Source organism: Astyanax mexicanus, chromosome 10 (assembly GCF_023375975.1).
Source record: "Astyanax mexicanus isolate ESR-SI-001 chromosome 10, AstMex3_surface, whole genome shotgun sequence".
In the NCBI taxonomy this organism is placed as follows: domain Eukaryota; kingdom Metazoa; phylum Chordata; class Actinopteri; order Characiformes; family Acestrorhamphidae; genus Astyanax; species Astyanax mexicanus.
Genome location: NC_064417.1, coordinates 53,054,650 through 53,074,941, shown reverse-complemented (window position 1 = coordinate 53,074,941; position 20,292 = coordinate 53,054,650). Strand labels below are relative to the sequence as shown.

The 20,292-nt window shown below is 38.7% G+C and overlaps 1 protein-coding gene across 5 annotated transcripts in view; it reads left to right on the top strand.

The window, feature by feature from the left end:
• Positions 1–20,292, top strand: part of diaph2 (diaphanous-related formin 2) — an 877,667-nt gene that overhangs the window by 676,170 nt on the left and 181,205 nt on the right. The gene's annotated exons all lie outside the window — the stretch shown is intronic.

The window sequence follows — 20,292 nt, the reverse complement described above, 5'->3', positions numbered from 1 at the left end:
TCATTTTACTCAAACATAAACCTATAAATAGCAAAATCAGAGAAACTGATTCAGAAACTGAAGTGCTCTCTTCATTTTTTACAGAGCTGTATATGTCTCATTATAGCACAAAGCTTGAATGTATTGTTGATTAATTAGTTAGTTGCCACCGTTGCGTTTAAGCTAACGTTTGACTTTAAGCTCTTGAGTTTGAGAGGCAGAGAAACAGTTAATCATTGTAAAATAAATGAAATAACTTGATATTGTAATTACTTGATATAATGCCCATTATCATGTGTGGCAGATTTAAACTTGAAGACTTGTTGTCAGAGTGCCATTATCGTGCAATATTGGCACTTCTGCAACATCTCTCAACCAATCACATAGCAAAGTTGGAAAGACTTTTATTGTTTTAGTCTTGATTACCAAAAAACTAACAGTACACTTTAAAAATGTAGTGAAAATATGGATTAGCAAAAGTGTTTTTTTCTTTTACTTTCATTCAAAATAATAAAAAAGTCTCCAGCGTTTTGATATCAGATGTTTTTTTTTTTTACTTTAATGCTTGCATTTAGCGAATCCTTACATTTTGTGTCTTGGCATAGGCAAAATTTATTTGATTAAAGCTTCTAAATGTTTATTTTCAATCAATTCCCGATACATTTTTTTGTATCGTACAGTAATCGCCCGTCTCTGACAGTGGCTGTGATTTCTAACACTAGTGTTTTACATGAAAAACAGTAAAGATCTGGCTGTAGTGAGATTGTGGAGCATTGTTACGGCTCAAAAAAGATTGAGAATCAGCTTCTGCACACCCACAGAGAATCATGTTCATCCGCTAACAAGAGCGGCGCGCCATATTGCCGCCTTTGGCTGCGTTCGGGCTCATCTGGACAGTAGATTGTTTGTAAAACCTCTCCAGATTGAGGGTTTCGCTCGTCACTCGCTTTCAATTACCGACGGCACATTTCTCCTCCTCTCTCCGCCACGTCTGCCCACACGTCCCACTGACTAATCTCTTTAATTCTCGCCATCCGCTTAACCATAGGACACATCATCCCTCGCTCCTCGGGGGGTCTCTCTGCATTGATTTCTGCCCCAATCACCCCCTATATTCCTCCAATTAACCTCCAGCCTTGACCTGTAATCTCCACAGCCTCGGACCTCCAGCACCCACTTAGCCGCCGCACTCGTTAGCGCCGCCGCTAACCGCTATCACACTTCAAACCCAACCTGAACTGCATTTTTAATGCACTTCTGCGCGTTTAGGTGCTCTCAGGAATGCTTACATGCTCATAGCACATTAGCGAGGTAGGCTGTGATTAGCCCACTCCAACCAGACCCACATTCCCAGCAACATCTGGATCTAATGACATTTCATCACGGAATTCGATTTAGCCGACTCTCCTCGCTTCCCACCACAACATACGAGCACAGAATGCATGTTAACATCTGGACAGAAGCGTCTGTCAGGTGCGTGCGTTATTTATTTTTTTATATATTGATATTACACTTATAAAAAACATTTATTTGTAAGAAAAGGATTGAGTATTTTCTTGCAATTCCTTGAAGGTGGCATTGCATTTGCATTGCATTATGAAAAAAGGAAACTTTTTGCATGCTTTTGCATGATTTTGGTCGCAACTGCTTTTATAAGCATGCCACAATAAGGAAACCCACCCACTAGATCAGTTGAAGATCCTTTAATTGATTCCAGTTTTGTTTTTGCTTGAATATTACAAAGCAGGACTAACCAACAGACTTTGTCTGAAGGAGGAATCTATACCTACAGTCGCTTGATTTCTCTCCACGGAATGGTAAAAGCAAGCATATGTATGAGTTTTTGGATATGACCAGTACATGTAGTTCTTAAACACTGCAATCAAGGTTAAGAGATTGGTAAATAGAGATCACGCCACCACCACGCCCATCAGTGTAGATATATTCAGTAGCCCTGTTGCTATTTAAACCAGGCAGGAGGAAGGAGTGAAGATAGACTGTTGGTGGGGTATAAGATAGTAATGAATGCATAAGAAGATACGCATCAATCTGATATATTTGTTGGTTTATGAATATAAAGATCAGTAGATTTATGTAGAGATTAAGCTCATTTATCTCATTAAAGATCAGCGTGAGAATCTGCTCTGTAGTATTTGAGAAATGTGCAGTAATAACGGATATCAAAGCTCCGAGGCTCTGAGCTCACGGGCGTAGCGAGCGCTTGGCTAATCGCTCGGCGGCGGTGGCGACGACGGCGGCGCGGCGGTGGGTCCAGCTGGTGATATGGCTGCTGCAGAGCTTTGGATTCACCCTCAGTGGATCATTTCATTTCAGCAGAATGAACAGGGCTGAAACAGATGCCTGATCTGTAGGCAGGCTCATGTAATTTTTAGCGCGAGAAACGACACAAAAGAACAATAAGGAAAATCCTCAGCAGTGAGTCAGAGACAAATACAGTCTGACAGAGCAACATGTGGTCCAATTATAACACACAGCTTCCCAACGCCACAGATTCCATTACACCCAGTACATCCCTGATCTCACGCCATTACTTATTCCCCCCCACACGCCCTGATTAAAGAGTGCGCACTATATAACCACCAGCATCCACACCTGAACCTGCAGAACTATATACATATCTGTGTGTGTTTAGAGAGTTAGAGAGAGAGAGAGAAGAAAGAGAGAGAGAGTGAGAGAGAGAGAGAGAGAGAGAGAGGAAAGAGTGGTAGAGAGGTATAAAAATGTGTAGAGAAAGAGGGAGATGTATAGAGAATGTGTAAAGAGGTATATAAAGAGAATTAATAATAGAGAGAGAGGTAAAGAGAGCGGTAGAGAGTGATAGAAAGAGTTTATAGAAAGAAAGAGAGGTAGGGAGAGAGAGAGAGAGAGAGAGAGAGTGCATAGAGAGGTATTGATTGAGAGTTAGAGAGAGAGAGAATGGTAGAGAGTGGTAGAGAAAGAGTGGTGTAGAAAAAGGAAGTGATAGAGCAAGTGATGGAGAGAGTGGTGGAGAGTTGGATAGAGAGAGGTAGAGAGTGGTAGAGAGAGAGAGTGGTAGAGAGAGAGTGTTAAAGAGATAGAGAGAGAGAGAGGTAGAGAGGTAGAGAAAGTGGTAGAGAGTGATAAAGAGAGAGAGAGAAGTAGAGAGAGTGGTAGAGAGAGAGAGAGAGAGAGAGGCAGAGAGAGAGAGAGTGGTAGAGAGAGTGATAAAGAGAGAGTTAGAAAGAGAGAGAGAGTGGTATATAGAGAGAGAGGCATAAAGAGAGAGAGAGAATGGTAGAGAGAGGTATAGATTTAGAGAGAAAGAAGTAGAGAGAGAGGTATTGGGAGGAGGTAGAGAGATATAGCTATATAGAGAGAGTGGTAGAGAGACTGAGTGGTAAAGAGAGAGAGAGAGAGAGGTAGAGAGAGAGGGTGAGAGAGGTAGAGAGAGGTGGGTAATAAGCGTGATATTCCCGCGGGTATTCTGCAGTCTGGCGCGGTGTTGCCGCGGTGCTGCCGGGGGTTCAGCCGGCGTTCTCTCGGGACTCCTGCGACTCTTTGGTTCTGCAGAATCTCCTGAAACACTGAAGCAATTAGTGCTGAAGCTCTGCTTCTCCAGCTGATGATAAAAGCACAATGCTTACTGCTGGAATTTGCATAAGAATAGAAATAACGAATGCAAAGAAAAGAACCACCAGCACGGTTCCGGACCAGCTCTGGTTTAGAGGCTTCTGATTGGTCGCCGGGCTTTTCTGAAAGCCAGGTTTTGAAATGGTCAGGTGAGCACACCTTGAGGATTACGCACCATAAATCACAGAGTGCTGTTAGAGTTTAATCCGTGTGCGTTCCTGTAGTAGTGGGTTTATTTTGCTTTGATTTAGGTTCTCTTATCTGGGGAGCTGTTAACTGATGAATTCATCCTGTACAACACTCCTGATGAGTGCCAGTTCCATCATTACAATGTTTTCGATTGTCTTTGAAAGTATCCTCAAGTGCAGTCACCGCAAAGTTCTTTACTTTACTTTAAACTACAGCTCTGTAAAAAATGAAGAGATCACTTCAGTTTCTGAATCAGTTTCTCTGATTGTGCTATTTATAGGTTTATGTTTGAGTAAAATGAACATTGTTGTTTTATTCTATAAACTACAGACAACATTTCTCCCAAATCACTAAAAAAATATTGGTAATGGCTGAAAAAAACCAAAAAGATGCAGAGCTTTCAGATCTTAAATAATGCAAAAAAAAATAACAAGTTCATATTCATAAAGTTTTAAGTGGAATAACCCTGGTTTGTCATCATGTTCTCCTCCACCAGTCTTACACACTGCTTTTGGATAACTTTATGCTGCTTTACTCCTGGTGCAAAAGTTAAAGCAGTTCAGTTTGGTGGTTTGATGGTTTGTGATCATCCATCTTCCTCTTGATTATATTCCAGACGTTAATCAGCACAGCTGTTAACTGAAAGCCTGAATTCCAGTTGACTCTATACACTATATGCACTGTGTATATATCGGTTATATACTGTAGTATGTTGGTGAATGAATGGCGTAAGCTTGAGGCAGGCGGTGGTGATGGAGTGATGATAGCATGCTGCCTCAGCTGGAGGAACGTCTGCCGAACGTTTATTTAAAGCTTTAACTTATAAAGAAAAGGAAGAGCGTTGTATTTTTGAGTAAAGTGAAGATGGGTTCAGATCCTCACGCTTGCTCGTATCTTGTCAGAGACAGACAGAGAATGCTCTGCAGTGTTTAGACTTCGAATATTTTATCCTGCTGTAATTCTTCATTTGTGTGTGTGTGTTATTTCTCAGAGTGCCCCCTGATCCCGCAGCCTGTTGTGCTGAATTATCTCTCTCTTTATTTCTGTCTTTTTCTTCATTTCTGTCTCTCTTTCTCTCTCTCAGAGGAGAAGAGGAGAGAAATTAACAACAGAAAATCAGAAAAACCCCAGAGAGTACAGTATGCGTACTCATCAAACTGTTAAATCTACAGTGTCCACAGATACGACACTTTAATCCAGTGGAAAATAGTACAATATAAAAGGTGATGAGCACCTGTGGGGCATCCTCAATCCTCAATCCAATTCAATAAAATTCAATTCAGATAAGTTTTATTGGTATGAGTTAATTACAGTATTGCCAAAGCATTAATTAATTAAATGATTAATTGAGGAAAAAAAGAACAATAATTGATCAGTTATTAACAATGCATACATAGACAGTTCACATATATAAACTATTCACTAATGTTAATTAGACATTAATTACAATCATTATAAGTGATTAATTATTAATTATAATCATTATAATTGATTAATTATAATTTATATGATTTATAATTGTATTTATAGCTCTCTGTCTCTCTCTCTCTCACACAGACACACACTCTCTTTCTGTCTGTCTCTCTTTGTCTGTCTCTCTGTCTCCCTCTATCTCTCTCCGTCTGTCTCCCTTTCTCTGTCTCTCTTTATCTGTCTCTCCTTCACTCTTACTCTCTCTCTGTCTATCTATCTCTGTCTGTCTCTCTTTATCTGTCTCTCCTTCACTCTTAATCTCTCTCTGTCTATCTCTGTCTGTCTCTCTTTATCTGTCTCTCACTCTCTGTGTCTCACCGTCACTCTCACTCTCACTCTCTCTGTGTCTGTCTCTCTTTGTCAGTCTCTCACTCTCTATATCTCTGTCACTCTCACTCCCTCTCCCTGTCTATCTCTCTGTCCGTTTTTTTTCTGTCTCTTACTCTCTATGTCTCTCTCTCTGTCTCTCTCTCTGTCTCTCTGTCTCTCTGTGTCTGTCTCTTACTGTCTATTTCTCTCCATCACTCTCACTCTCTCTCTCTCTCTCTGTCTGTCTCTCTGTCTGTCTCTTTCAGTTCAGTTCAACAGAGCTTTATTGGCATTGATGTAACAATCAACACTATTGCCAAAGCATAAAACAGAAAACAAACAAAAATAATAATAAGAATTAATAATAATAATAATAATTAATAAAAAGAAAGATTACATACATACAATTACAACAACATAACTCATTATTATTTACAGGATTAACACTTATAATTATTATTAATGAAAATTCAAAGAGAAGGAAATAAGAGTGTGGAGACTTTATAAATGTGTAATAATAAGCAATAAATCATTAATATTAAAAAATTAGTTATAATAATTTATGCTGTGTCTCTTTCTCTCAGTCTCTCACACTGTCTCTCCCTCTGTCTGTCTCTATTTCTCTTTTACTGTCTCTCTCTCTGTCTGTGTCTGTTTCTCTTTTACTGTCTCTCTCTGTCTGTCTGTCTGTTTGTCTTTCTCTCACTGTCTGTCTATTTCTCTCTCACTGTCTCACTGTCTCTCTCTCTGTCTGTCTCTATTTCTCTTTTACTGTCTCTCTCTGTCTGTCTGTCTGTTTGTCTTTCTCTCACTGTCTGTCTCTCTGTCACTCTCACTCCCATTTTCTGTCTCTTTCTCTCAGTCTCTCACACTGTCTCTCTCTCTCTGTCTGTCTCTATTTCTCTTTTACTGTCTCTCTCTCTGTCGGTGTCTGTTTCTCTTTTACTGTCTCTCTCTGTCTGTCTGTCTCTATTTCTCTTTTACTGTCTCTCTCTGTCTGTCTGTCTCTATTTCTCTTTTACTGTCTCTCTCTGTCTGTCTGTGTCTGTTTGTCTTTCTCTCACTGTCTGTCTCTCTGTCACTCTCACTCCCACTTTCTGTCTGTTTCTCTCTGTTTTTTTTTCTGTCTCTCACTCTCTATGTCTCTTTGTCTCTCTTTGTTTGTCTCTCTGTCTGCCTATTTCTCTCTCACTGTCTCACTGTCTCTCTCTCTCAGATTCAAATTTAAATACCTTTATTGGCATGCATTTCAAGTAACAACCACAAGCAAACAATTCAACAAATAAACAAAAACATCTAATTATGACAAAAATGAAAGATAATAAATAAACTACAATATATAAAAAAGAGTAATAAATGAATGTAGATATAGTTTCTGTATATATTTTATGTATATTGTGATATATATATAGGGTGGCAACTGTGTACATATTTATCAGACATCCAAACACATTCTGAAACCTCTCCTAAATACACTCTCATCAGATCTTCCTCTGTTATTATCTTACACACAGTACTGTGCAAAAGTTTTAGACACCAAAGCAAATTACACTAATCCAGTTATCTCAGTTATATGAGTCTTTTTACCTGAATAAAAGCACCACATATGATTTAAACAGATAAAAAAATAAAAAAACATACACAAATACATAAAACATAAGAAGGAATCCTCATTTTTAACTAAATTTAAGTATGTTTTATATCCTGTGAGCCGAGCTGAAGAATAAAGTGTAGAGATTCCAGATTTCTCCTGGATGCTCCTCCTCAGCCAGCATGTGTATATTATTATGTTCAGTTCCGTCAGCAGCTCACCTGATTTACCACATTTACCAATTTATCAATTTACCAAACCAGGTGTTGATTAATATGATGAGAACTAGAAATAAATAACTCTATTAAACTCAGATTAAGAGGAGGAGAGATTAGGAGATGAGGAAAGGAAAAGTTTTAGCTTTTTTATAAAAATGCAGTTTATATTTATTGTAATGCTGAGCTAAACTGAGTATTTTTTTACTGAGTTAATAAACAAACACTTACTGCACAGATAAGAAGCTTTTTCTTTACTGAAATTCCCACAGGTGCCTAAAACCTTACGACAACAATACTGTATATCATTATCTGTTTCTCTCTCTTTCTCTTTGTAATAAGAGTTAAAATCAGTTTATTCTGTATTCTCTCTCTTTCTCTCTCTTTCTATAAATGCTGGTTTATCCCTAAAGCTATCCCAGGATGCTTTTCACACTCATTTACTCATTTTTTTTCCCCGTTTGCCAGCTGTAGACAGGAGGATGCATGTAATGTAGACAATTAAACACATAACGACGACAATTACCTACAGATCAGCATCATCCTCAGCGCTCATCCTCTATTATCGTCCTGTTATAAATGACAGGGGCGGGAATGAATGAATGGTTTGGTATTCACCAGCAGCTTACTGGAGAGATGGATTTCCAGCATGTGATCGCGCTGGCCGTCTGTGTGTGTGTGTGTGTGTGTGTGTGTGTGTGTTAGAGTGGGCAGTGGGGCAGAAAGCCTTATCACCACTCTCCCAACGGAGCCGCGTCCGCCAGGCTGGCGTGGGATTAACAGCCTGGCCACGTTACCCCCAGAGAAGATAAAAAAAACACAAATAATAGACAGAACTGTGGTGTAAACAGCCTGTTATCCTGTTATAGCATCGGATGATGGAGGGAAAACAGAGGAGGAGAGAAATAATTAAGAACAGAGTGACAGAAAAAAAGCTATAACAGTAATTCTGGGCTGGAAAATAAGAAAAAAAAGAATAAAAATGATTTGTTTACATTATCTTCTTAATTAATACAGTATGCTTACTAATCAAATACTATATATATATATATATAGTGTCTGAACTTTACATTATTTATTGAATGGGTGGATGGGTAGGTAGGTAGGTAGATAGATAGATGGGTGCATTGATAATTGGATGGATGAATCTATCTATCTATCTATTTATCTATCTATCTATTTGAATAAATGGAGGAATGGATACAAAGATGGATGGGTTAATGGATGGATGGGAAGGTGAGTGGTTGAATGAATGGATGGATGGATGCATGGATGGATAGATAGATAGATAGATAGATAGATAGATAGATAGATAGATAGATAGATAGATAGATAGATAGATAGATATATGGATAGATAGTCCATGGATAAATGGATGGATGAATCTATCTATCTATTTGAATAAATGTAGGATTGGATACAAAGATGGATGGGTTAATGGATGGAAGGATTGATGGATGGATGTATGGATAGATAGATAGATAGATAGATAGATAGATAGATAGATAGATAGATAGATAGATAGATAGATAGATAGATAGATAGATGGGTGCAATGATAAGGGCTGAATCTATCTATCTATCTATTTGAATAAATGGAGGAATGGATGGATGGATGGATGGGAAGGTGACTGGTTGGATGGATACATAAATGGATGGTTGGGTGAATGGGAGGATAGATAGATTGAAAGATAAATGGATATATAGATGGATGGCTGGGTCGGTGGCTTGGTAGATAGATAGATAGATAGATAGATAGATAGATAGATAGATAGATAGATAGATAGATAGATAGATAGATAAATGGATAAATGGATGCATGAATATATCCATCTATTTGAATAAATGAATGAATGGATACAAAGATGAATGGATGGGTGGCTGGGTGGATGGATGAATGGATTAATAGATGGATAAAAGGATAGATACTTGAATGGATGGATGGATGGAAAGATGAACAGACATATTAATCTCAAAGGGAATATTTTCATTGTTCAGAAATGGAAAACAGCAGTAAATATGATCAGTAGCCACCCAGGAGTGAACCGTATCTGATTTATTAATAATAAACAGAATTAAAGGATTTAAATTCAGTGTTTTTCTGTGTGTAAATCTGTGTTATTTGCTCTGTGTAAGGTAGTAAAGTGTTGGTATGGATTGTGAGAGTTGTGTGAGCGGCTGCTCTGGGGTCGTGGCTGGAAGCTGATAATCTAAAAGCTGAGGAGAGGTAATTATGAAAGTAAAGTGGGTTAATGCACTCAGGCTTCCAACGGCGCCAGTTAACATTAATGAGAAGACCTGCCGATACTGGGAGATCGCTCGCTCCGCAAATGAGTGTCACCGAGTGCAGGAGAAGCCTGGCGCCACACGGAAATGGAGTTCTCATCAAAGCCGTGTTTATTTCTCCCAGTTTATCACTATAACTCCTCCTCCTTTCTTTATTTCACTGCTTTTATCTCTCTCTCAGTGACTCAGTTCTATAGAAATTAGAGATGCACCTTTTTTTTTTTGGAAACTCAAACTATTCAGCAGAAAATAACAAAAAAATTGCACTTCATTATAAAGAACAGTTGTTTTTATGTCTGCTGGGATGTTAAAAATTTTAAGTGTTAAATGCATATTTTGAAAGCAAGACAAACATATAGGTTAGGTTAAAAGAAATGGAAAAATTGATGAAAACTTACAAAAATGAGTGTTCGATTTTAGCTGTTAGATCTTGAGAGTCCAATAAAAAACATGTATCTCCAAATCAAACAAAAGCAACTATACAGGAAAGAGATAAAACTTTATTAACTTTTATTGGAAGTCAATGTCAAAAGAGTTAATTTTACTTAGTTCTGAAGAATTTCTATTGGTCCGCTTATCAACAAATTGTGACGCAGTGTGGCAAAGGAAAAGCTTTTGTGTTTGAATATGTAGTAAACTAAAAATCGCCAAAAAAGAAAACAATATAATAAATTTTTTGGTAAAAAACATATCCTGCAAATAACCAACAACCAAATCCACATTATCAGTAATATATAAATATTATTGATTAACTAGCTAGTACGTGCCAGCTCAACTAAAATCAGCTACTCCATGTAGTTAATGCGCTGGTCTTTCTCCAGCCAAGATTGTCAATCAATTCTTATCAAAAGTTTAGCCCCGCCCCTTCTTATGATATAGCAGATTAAGGTTTAGTAAAATATTCAACTCGTCATTTTCTTTTTAAGAGTAGAAGCAGGTGAGCTCTGACTTTGGTGGATTGCTATTGTAACGGTGCAGCTACCTGGACGTGTCCAACAAACTCTTCTCAGCAGAGGAAACTGAAATAAAATAACATTGCTGTTCCCGTAAATGAGCTGCTGGAGCTCCTTCACAGCGTCAACCAGCAGCTCATTTACGGGAACAGCAATGTTATTTTATTTACTATTCTGTTTATTGTTGATGTAGAAGTTAGGTTTGTGCGTGCAGTGGCGTTGCCAAGATAGCGATGAACGTCTGAATGGTTCACCTGTGTTTTTTGTTTTCAAGATAAACAAGCAATCCTCCAGAAATTTACCTGAACACACCTCATTTCCAGAACACCACGCCCATCAGCGTAGATGCTAGATATATTCAGAAGCACCGTTGCTATTTAAATCATGGAAGGCATTCAAATTCACTGTTGGTGGGGTTTAAGATAGCGATGAGCATTGCAACCCTTAGGACTTATTATTATTACGATTACAGAGGTACTTTACTGTACGCAGTTGTTATCCAGCCTTCTGCTTTTCATGCTTATAAATACAGTCAGCGCTCGATACCAAAAATCCCTTTTCATTCTTTTTTTGGTTAATAAAAAAGGAGAAGAAGTGAAAAAAAGATCAGTCGGCTCTGCAGACGAGCAGACGTGTACTCTCTGCCTTATCTGGCCAATCCACTCCAATTACTCTCAGTCAGAGCCGCGAGAGCAGCGAGAGGCGCGAGAGCCGCGGCCCGGCGAAAACCTCCCTCTGATGGGCGGCTTTTTAGCGGTGCGAGGGTTCAACAATACTTTGACATGTTCAATGTCTGCACTTTGATTAAGGCCGGGGAAAAGTGAGAGAAATCCATAAATATATCATCACGCGTCCCGGCGGCTCGCTCTCGCGTTCGCTCTCGCGCTCACGGGCCCAACGCCGGTAAACAGACGTTTGAAAAGTCCTGCCTTCAACCTGCAGAAAAGAGCTCTCAAATCCATTCTCCCAGCGCTCGTCTCCGAGAGATACTTCAGCCCCTTCCAAAGGATCGAAAATGATAGTCCACAAAGACCAGGACTTTCACTCCATTTATTTATAAAACTACCCGGAGCCTCCGCCAGCGATCGCGCCGTGAATGCCCCGCGCTCAAAAGCGGAGACGTGGCGAGATAGCGAACCTGAAGCTCCGCCGCTGCAGAACGAGAGCGGACATTGATCCATTGTTGGGAAGAAATAAAGGCGGACGATTATCCGCGCTGACTGCGGCATCGACGGGCGCTACGCCACCGACACAGCCTGAGCAGCGTGGATGCAAATAATCTACTGAAAAAACTCAGAAATAAAACAGCAGGTAGACAGATAGTAGTGTTATAAATAAAGAGAGATCAATAACTGTAGAAAAGCATGCACGCTTCGTCTCTTCACGCTGAACAAAGACATTTTTTAACATTTATTTTAATAACCGTATCCAGTAGAAACGTCTGAGCTGCTTCTGGTCCTAAAGGCTGCACTGTAAACTCAATGAAGGCAGTCTGAGACACTGATCTTGATCTGAATAAAAGTGGGTTGGTCTCAAGATATACAGCTCTGGAAAAAATGAAGAGAGCACTTCAGTTTCTGAATCAGTTTCTCTGATTTTGCTATTTATAGGTTTATGTTTGAGTAAAATGAACATTGTTGTTTTATTCTATAAACTACAGACAACGTTTCTCCCAAATTCCAAATAAAAATATTCTCATTTAGAGCATTTATTTACAGAAAATGAGAATTTCAGACCTCAAATAATTAAAATTTCATATTCATAAAGTTTTAAGAGTTCAGAAATAATCAATATTTGGTGGAATAACCCTGGTGGTTTTTAATCACAGTTTTGTTTCATGCATCTTGGCATCATGTTCTCCTCCACCAGTCTTACACACTGCTTTTGGATAACTTTATGCTGCTTTACTCCTGGTGCAAAAATTCAAGCAGTTCAGTTTGGTGGTTTGATGGTTTGTGATCATCCATCTTCCTCTTGATTATATTCCAGAGCTTTTTAATTTAGTAAAATCAAAGAAATTCATTATTTTTAAGTGCTCTTGTTTTTTTGTTTTTTTTTCCAGAGCTGTATGCTTATTGTATATATGGCATATGGTTTGAATATTCTTGTCACTGGTAGTCTTAGATAATGAAACCTGTGATTAAACAGGCCGAGTGTTAAACAAATAAAATAAAAAGATAGATATATATTCTGTACCTACAATTGATGTTTTGTCTATTTTTGCCAGTTTTTAGTCCGGTTGACTTCTGCACACATTGGAGAGCTGTAGTGATGTTTGGTTGAGTTGTGATTTTTCTGGTAGGGATGCACTGAAATGAGAACTCTGGGCTGGGAATCAAAACCAAACAATAAAAATGATTTTTCACAGATTTTCCTCAATTTTGCCGCTTTGTTCACAATCACTTAAAATAAATAGCCTGTTTTTTGTCTTGCAGTTGAAAAGCATTTTTAAAATCCCACAGACATACCAACACAGCACAATATTTGTTCTTATTTGTCCAAAAACTGAACGTTTTTTACAGAATAATTTGAATAATTTTGCTGAATATTTGATTCATCCATAGTCAATCAGTATTCTGGATCTGGATCAAAGCTTTAGCATCTTTACCATTTAACAGTGAGACCATAAGAGGGATACACATGCAAACTCTGAATACAGTACATTTTTGTCTGTTGTTTTTTTGTCTGGTTGACATCCGCAGATATTAGGGGACTGGCGCTAGGTTTGGTGATTTATCTCTTTGTGGTTTTATGTTTTTTTGGCCTAAAACTGAAAATTTCTTTCTTTTGGTCACTTTTTTAACAAATAATTGAATTTGCTAAATATTTGGTATATCTCTAGTCACTTGAGTCTCTAGTATTGAGTGTAAATGCTGTGATTGAATAAGACGTTTGGGTCAGAGCTTCAGCATGACTTTGTATTGTGTCTGTTTTCGTCTGTTTTTGTCTGTTTTTTGTCTGGTTGACAAAATTTATGTCTGGTTATTCTGTCTTATTTACGTATTTTTAAACCAACAAAGCACACTATTGTTTGGTCTTTTCATTTACTGTATTTGGTCGAACTCTAAAGTGGTACATACTGAGTATATTTTCATCTGATTCCATCTATTTTTGTCATTTTTTTATTCCCTTTTTGGTCGTTTTTAACAAATAATTTCAGTTTGCTTATGTTATTTTATTGGATTTACTGAACACTCAAAATTTTACCTGAACTTTAAACTGACTTTTTGGCCATTTTGATAATTTGGGCATCCCTTGGTATTGGTATTTATCTGTTTGTGGTTTTATTCTGTTGGATTTATTAAACATTGAACATTTTTACATTCCAACTGTAACGCCACAGACGGGAGTCAGACGCTCGCGGTAAAAACAGAACGAGGCTTTATTATTAAGCACGTAAGCAGATAGCGTAGTCAGATAACAGGCGTGGGTCAAAGCCAGGAAAACAACCAACCAAAACATCAGAGCCGAATCACAAACCGAAAACGAAACCATAAACCAGAAGCAGAGTTCAAATAACCAGAAAATCACAATACAAACAGAACAAAAGGATAAGGCAAAAACGTAGTCGAAAAGAACAAGTAAGGGTCATACACGGGTAATACAGACAGGAAAATAACGCTCAGTATATCGCTGGTGAACAGGGAAAATACCTCGCAACACGCGAGACAAACAGACAGGTATTTATACCTAAACTAAATTACTAACACCTGAACACAGTCTAGAATTCCGGTGACGTAGACCGCACGAATGAGCCGCGGTTGGCTGAGTCTGAACACGTGGTGTTGTCAGGTGCATGCTGGGAGGTGTAGTTCCGGACCGGGGATTGTCCATAGACGGGAACGGCAGAGTCAGAAAAAGGAACTACAGAGTCTGTGGTAGGCGTCACACCAACAGGCAAACCAACACGGCACAATACTGACTTTTTTGCCATTTTGATTAACATGGGTGTTGAATATGTGTTGCATCCCATGTCGTTGGTATTTATCAGTTTGTGGTTTTACATATTTGGCAGAAAACTAACATGGCATTTACCTATGATACAATAAGATAGATGTACATATTGGGCATTTAAACTGTGTCTGTTTTTGTCTGTTGTTATTTTCGTCTGCTGTTTTGTCTGCTTGACGTCTGCAGACATTAAATGTCGCTATGTTTGGTTAAGTTGTCATTTATTTTTATTGTCATTTTTTTGTTTTTTTTAGGAAGGCCAAAAACTGAAATTCCCTTTTTTGGTAATTTTTTAAGAATTTTTTTTTTTTTTTGCTGAACATTTGGTGCATCTCTAGCTTCAGCATGACATTTAACTATGACACAGTAAGATAGATAGATATTCATACTGTGCATACCATGCATGTTTTTGTTTGGTTTCATCTATTTATGGTATTTTTTTATCCCTTTTTGGTGTGATTGACGTCTGCAGACATTAGGGAACTTATTATTGGATTTATTGATCACATAGAACACTAAACAGACATGCAGTACCAACACAACACAATACTGACTTTTTTGCCATTTTGATTAATTTGGGTGTTGAATATGTGTTGCATCCCATGTCGTTGGTATTTATCAGTTTGTGGTTTTACATATTTGGCTGAAAACTGACATGGCATTTACCTATGATACAATTAGATAGATGGACATTCATACTGTACGTTCATACTGTGTCTGTTTTCGTCTGTTGTTGTTGTGGTTTTTTGTCTGGTTGACGTCTGCAGACATTAGAGGACTGTCGCTATGTTTGGTTGGGTAGTGATTTATCTGTTTGTGGTGTTATTGGGCGCTCTGTGGGTGGGTGGGTGCTATGGTTGGAGGAAGGCTACGTTTAGCTGCTGCATTGATTTTCTGAAAGGTTGCGCAGTGGGAGGTAGCTGGCCTGTCAGCGCGGTCTCATGCTGCATGTATCGCAAAAGCCAAGCTAATTGTGCATCCCAGACACTGGACAGTGTGTGTGTGTGTGTGTGTGTGTGTGTGCAAACACTGCGGCCGAGTGCGTCCAACAGTTTACACTTCTATCGGGATTATTATTTATTATTTTTTTTCTGCTGTTTCTGTTTCTGTTTTTTTCCCTCCTGATTTCCATTTCATTCTTTATTTTTTTCTTCTTTTTTTCATTCGCTCTATTCAAGATTCAAGAGTTATTTGTGCGAGTGTGTGTGTGTGTGTGTGTGTGTGTGTGCACGAGTGTGTGTGAAGTGTTGGGTATGTGAAAGCCTTGTTTTTTTGATATTGAAAACAGCTGTCAGATGCATGATGCAGTCGCAATCCACATTTCCATTTGTTCTGCCGCTCCTCGCCGCCGTGTGCCAGCGCTGAGGTGGTACAGTGTTCTGAAATTGGATATCAGCCGCCGTTGTAGCGGCGGGGAGAGATGTGGGCGAGTCGGGTGGGGGTGGCGGTTGTTGGGGGGGCTGGAGGAGGGAAAAAGATGGAGTGACAGTGAGATAGAAGGATTGACAGATTGATATACTTAGCCTGACAGATGGTTCTACATGAATATGCGGGTGGAACAATGTTTAAATAGAGGGGAGGGTGGTGCCGGGTGGTGGTGGAGGGTGGCGGAGGGGGTGCCGGGTGGGGGGGCGTATGGGGCAGGCAGGTAGAAAGGAGAGAGAGAGCGAAAGAAAGAGAGAGAGAGAGAGAGAGAAGCAGAGAAGTGAAGGGGAACGCTAGCAAAGCAAGACACTTTGATTTTCACAAGCCAGAGCACAAACACACATCGCTCGCGGCAATTCATCAGCTGTCAGCGCTCCTCCTCCTCCCGCTCTATAGGAGGCAGCGTCTTCTCGGGGGTTGGAGTGGATCTATCTGGGCCAGAAACGCTTTGCCGTAGCCTCTCCTCCCCTCACTTCAACTCTGAACACACACAGCCAGCAGCACCAACATCCACAACTTTCACTCCTTCACTCTTTCTAGGTGGGATCATAAAAAACTCAATCATTTTACCAAAAATCAGAGACTGTAAAAAAAGATGGACGCCGTGTCTCCGTTCCCATTCATTCAATGAAAATGAAGCCAAAATCTTCCGCCATGTTGTCCATCCTGAAACCCGAGTCTGTAGATCGCAGTAGAGACCAGAGGAGGGAGAAAGACTGTGGAGAGACAGCCTACTCATTTGAATAACCCCGCCCCTGAGTGCTGCCTCGAGGTCACAGGCTGCAGAGCGGGGCGGAGCGGAGCTGACGGTCTGTTATTGGTCCCGCCCATAACCAGCCCTTTTACAATAACCACACCTTTTTTGAATAGAGCTGAATAACGTTTTAAAAAGCGAATTCTGTGGGGATATAAAAATTTGACAATATAATCAGAGGTTACACTAGCTGCTGCATTTAAATAATGGAGGTAGAATTACAGTATATTAGAGAAAAACGGGATTGAAAGTTGTCTGTTTTGCCATTGAAACCTATGGGGATGGGTGGAGTTACACAGCTTTCTGCAGCCGAACAGCAGGGGGCGCCCGACCTGTGGTGGCTTCACTTTAGAGAGACGATGCTCTGTCTAGCTATATACAGACTATGCCAAAAATCAAAAACCTCTAGAAAATAATCAAGAGAAAGATCATAAGCTCATAAGGATGATCACGAGCCATCAAACCAACAAGCCGAACTGCTTGAATTATTTTTGGGGAGTGTAATGCAGCATAAAGATATCCAAAAAAAAAAAAAAAAAAGCAGTGTGTAAGACTGGTGGAGGAGGAGGAAAACAGGGTTATTCCACCAAATATTGATTTCTGAACTCTTACAACTCTTAAAACTTTATGAATATGAACTATAAATATGAAAGTTGTCTTTGCATTATTTGAGAACTGAAAGCTCTGCATCTTTTTATGTTATTTCAGCCAATTATCTTTTTTCCTGCAAATAAATGCTCTAAATTTAGATTTGGAATTTGGGACAAATGTTGTCTGTAGTTTATAGAATAAAACAACAACGTTTATTTTGCAACAATATTCAAACATATAACTATAAATAGCAAAATCAGATAAACTGATTCAGAAACTAAAGTGCTCTCTTCATTTTTATCAGAGCTGTATAAATACAATAGTTTGGTTGGATATAGCAGTATCAATGTGAAACGTTATAAATCTACCTATATCTATCTTCCTCTGCCTCACTTCGCCTCCAGTCTCATTATGTATCATCGTCGCATAGTTTGCAGTGTGCGGTTTGCAGCTCACTCTATCCTCTTTCTGCCTAACTCTACCACACTCTGCCTCACTTCACCATCACTCTACCACACTCTACCTCACTTCACCATCACTCTACCAGACTCTACCTCACCCGCTTCACTCTACCCTTACTTTAAATTACTCTACCTTACTCTACCCCTCTGCTACACTCTACCTCTCATAACTTCACTATACCTTGCTTGACCTCACCAATTTCTCTCTGTTGAGAAAAATCAATTATTCATACTTTTTCTTACATTATTAACAAAAAAATCTGTATTTTTCTTTATCCATTAAGGCATATGTGTATTCTGCGTTCTTCATAATTGTTACACTGCACAAAAATCCACTGGCAAAAACTAGACAAAAAACATATATACACATCTCAATTGACATATGTTTTTATTATTATTATAAATAAAACACAAAAATCTACCAATAGAGTAGCAGAATAGTCAAAATAACTTGGCAAATAACTTTCAGTGCTTATTAGGGTTCAAGCACCGAAGGTGCGTAGAACCCTATTGTTTTTGCTAAGATTTTTCTTCTTATTATTATTATTAGGGTTCAAGCACCGAAGGTGCGTAGAACCCTATTGTTTTTGCTAAGATTTTTCTTCTTCTTCTTCTTATTATTATTATTCTTTTTCTCCTGTAAAAACAGTTGTGCAGCCTAAACCGTAAGTCATAGAGAAATGAAACTTGGTAGGTAGATGTAGGATCAGTGCATCTCAGTGGACAACAAAAATGGCACCGATTGGTCAAGTGGTGGCGCTATAAACAAGGAAATTCATTTTTCACAATTTTCTCAATAACTCAAAAACCATAAGACCTACATTCAAAATTCTTTTTTTGATGGATTCCTTGGGTCAATACCAACAACTTTCCAATTTGGACCATGCACTTCCGTCTATATAGATTTTGTGCTAATTTGCATAATATGCAAAACCTACTTTTGCAAACTAGTCCTAGGAATTTTGACCAATCCTGGCATGTTTGGTATCAAAACACTCGTGAGAGCATGCGCTTCAATATTCATTAAGAAAAAGTTGAAATATGTAAACAATATGGCCGCCATATGCAAATTAGTCCTTCCGGATATATGCCCCATTCACTTCAAGAGGTAAATTTGGAGCACTGTTTCTCAGCAACCGTGCAACCTAGCAAGTTGAAACTTTGCATGCAGAATCTATCATACAGCCTCTAAAGGATGTTCAAAGGGCAACTTAATCAATCAACATGGCTGAACACCATCAGCCAATCAGCATTCAGCAGACATTTTGGCAGGCTGAATGTTGCCCAATCTGGATGATATTTGGCAGTTATGTTCAGGTGGAGACACTGTAGTGACCTGCAAAGTGCTGAAACAATCCGCCCACTGGGGGGCGCTGTTCCAAAAAAACGAGTATATGTCAATCATGCTGTACTATTTTGACATCTAATTGTTTTTGCCATATTTAGTACAGTGGCTCTGACAAATTTCTCAATACAACTATGTTTAAAAAGTGCTTTTTTCATTCATAATTGCTAATTGTTTGAAAATAGCTATATTGAAACTACTCTCTGGATATTTGGCCTATCACCTCCATTTCAGTCTTGCTGCACACTGTAGAGTCTCTAGGTAAATGTTCATTAAAAACATTTGTGAAAATTTCACATACAATACTCTCCAGGCATCAAGCAATCTGTGCGTCCTTGGAATTTCTAACCTAAATTGCTGTAACTCTGCAGTATTTGCTGTAATCTCACAATGTTAAAGACCTCTGTACAATATCACTCTGATGAAGCGCCATTTAATACAGAACTAGATTAAGAATAACTTGACATTACATGTCATATCAGAACATTCACTCCTTTGTGCCTCTTCTCAACATTAATAACAGGTGAAAGACTTTTGATCATTTTAAATGTGACAGAATGTCTCCAATTGTGTTAGACCTTCTTACACATCACCATCCTATGCTCTAGTAGGCACCATTGTGCTAGTTGGTGCTTGATGAAGCGCCATTTAATTCAGAACTAGATTTATAATAACTTCGTAATTACATGTCATATCAGAACATTCACTCCTTTGTGTTAATTTAAACTTGTTTGGTCAAACATTTCAGCTTGTTCTGCAAAGGTTCAAAGGTCAATCTGAATACCACTTTGTGAACATTCTGGTTGAAGCCACCTGATCAATACCAATAACATGTAGACACCTTTTGACTAGTTCTAACTCACTTAATGAATATCCTACAAAGTTCACTAGATTTACATGTGAATTTAAGCACTGATCAGGTTGAAAGGCCTCTGCTCAACATTAATAACAGGTGAAAAACTTGATAATTTCTAAATGTGACAGGGCATCTCCAATCATATTAGACCTTCTTACACATCACCATTCAATGCTCCAGTAGGCACCATTGTGCAAGTTGGTGCTTGAACCCGATGATTGCCGCTTGCGGCTATATTTTTGATTGAAATGACTTAAGATAAGGTAAAAAAAATCTACGGGTAAGACTGATTAAGATTAAAAT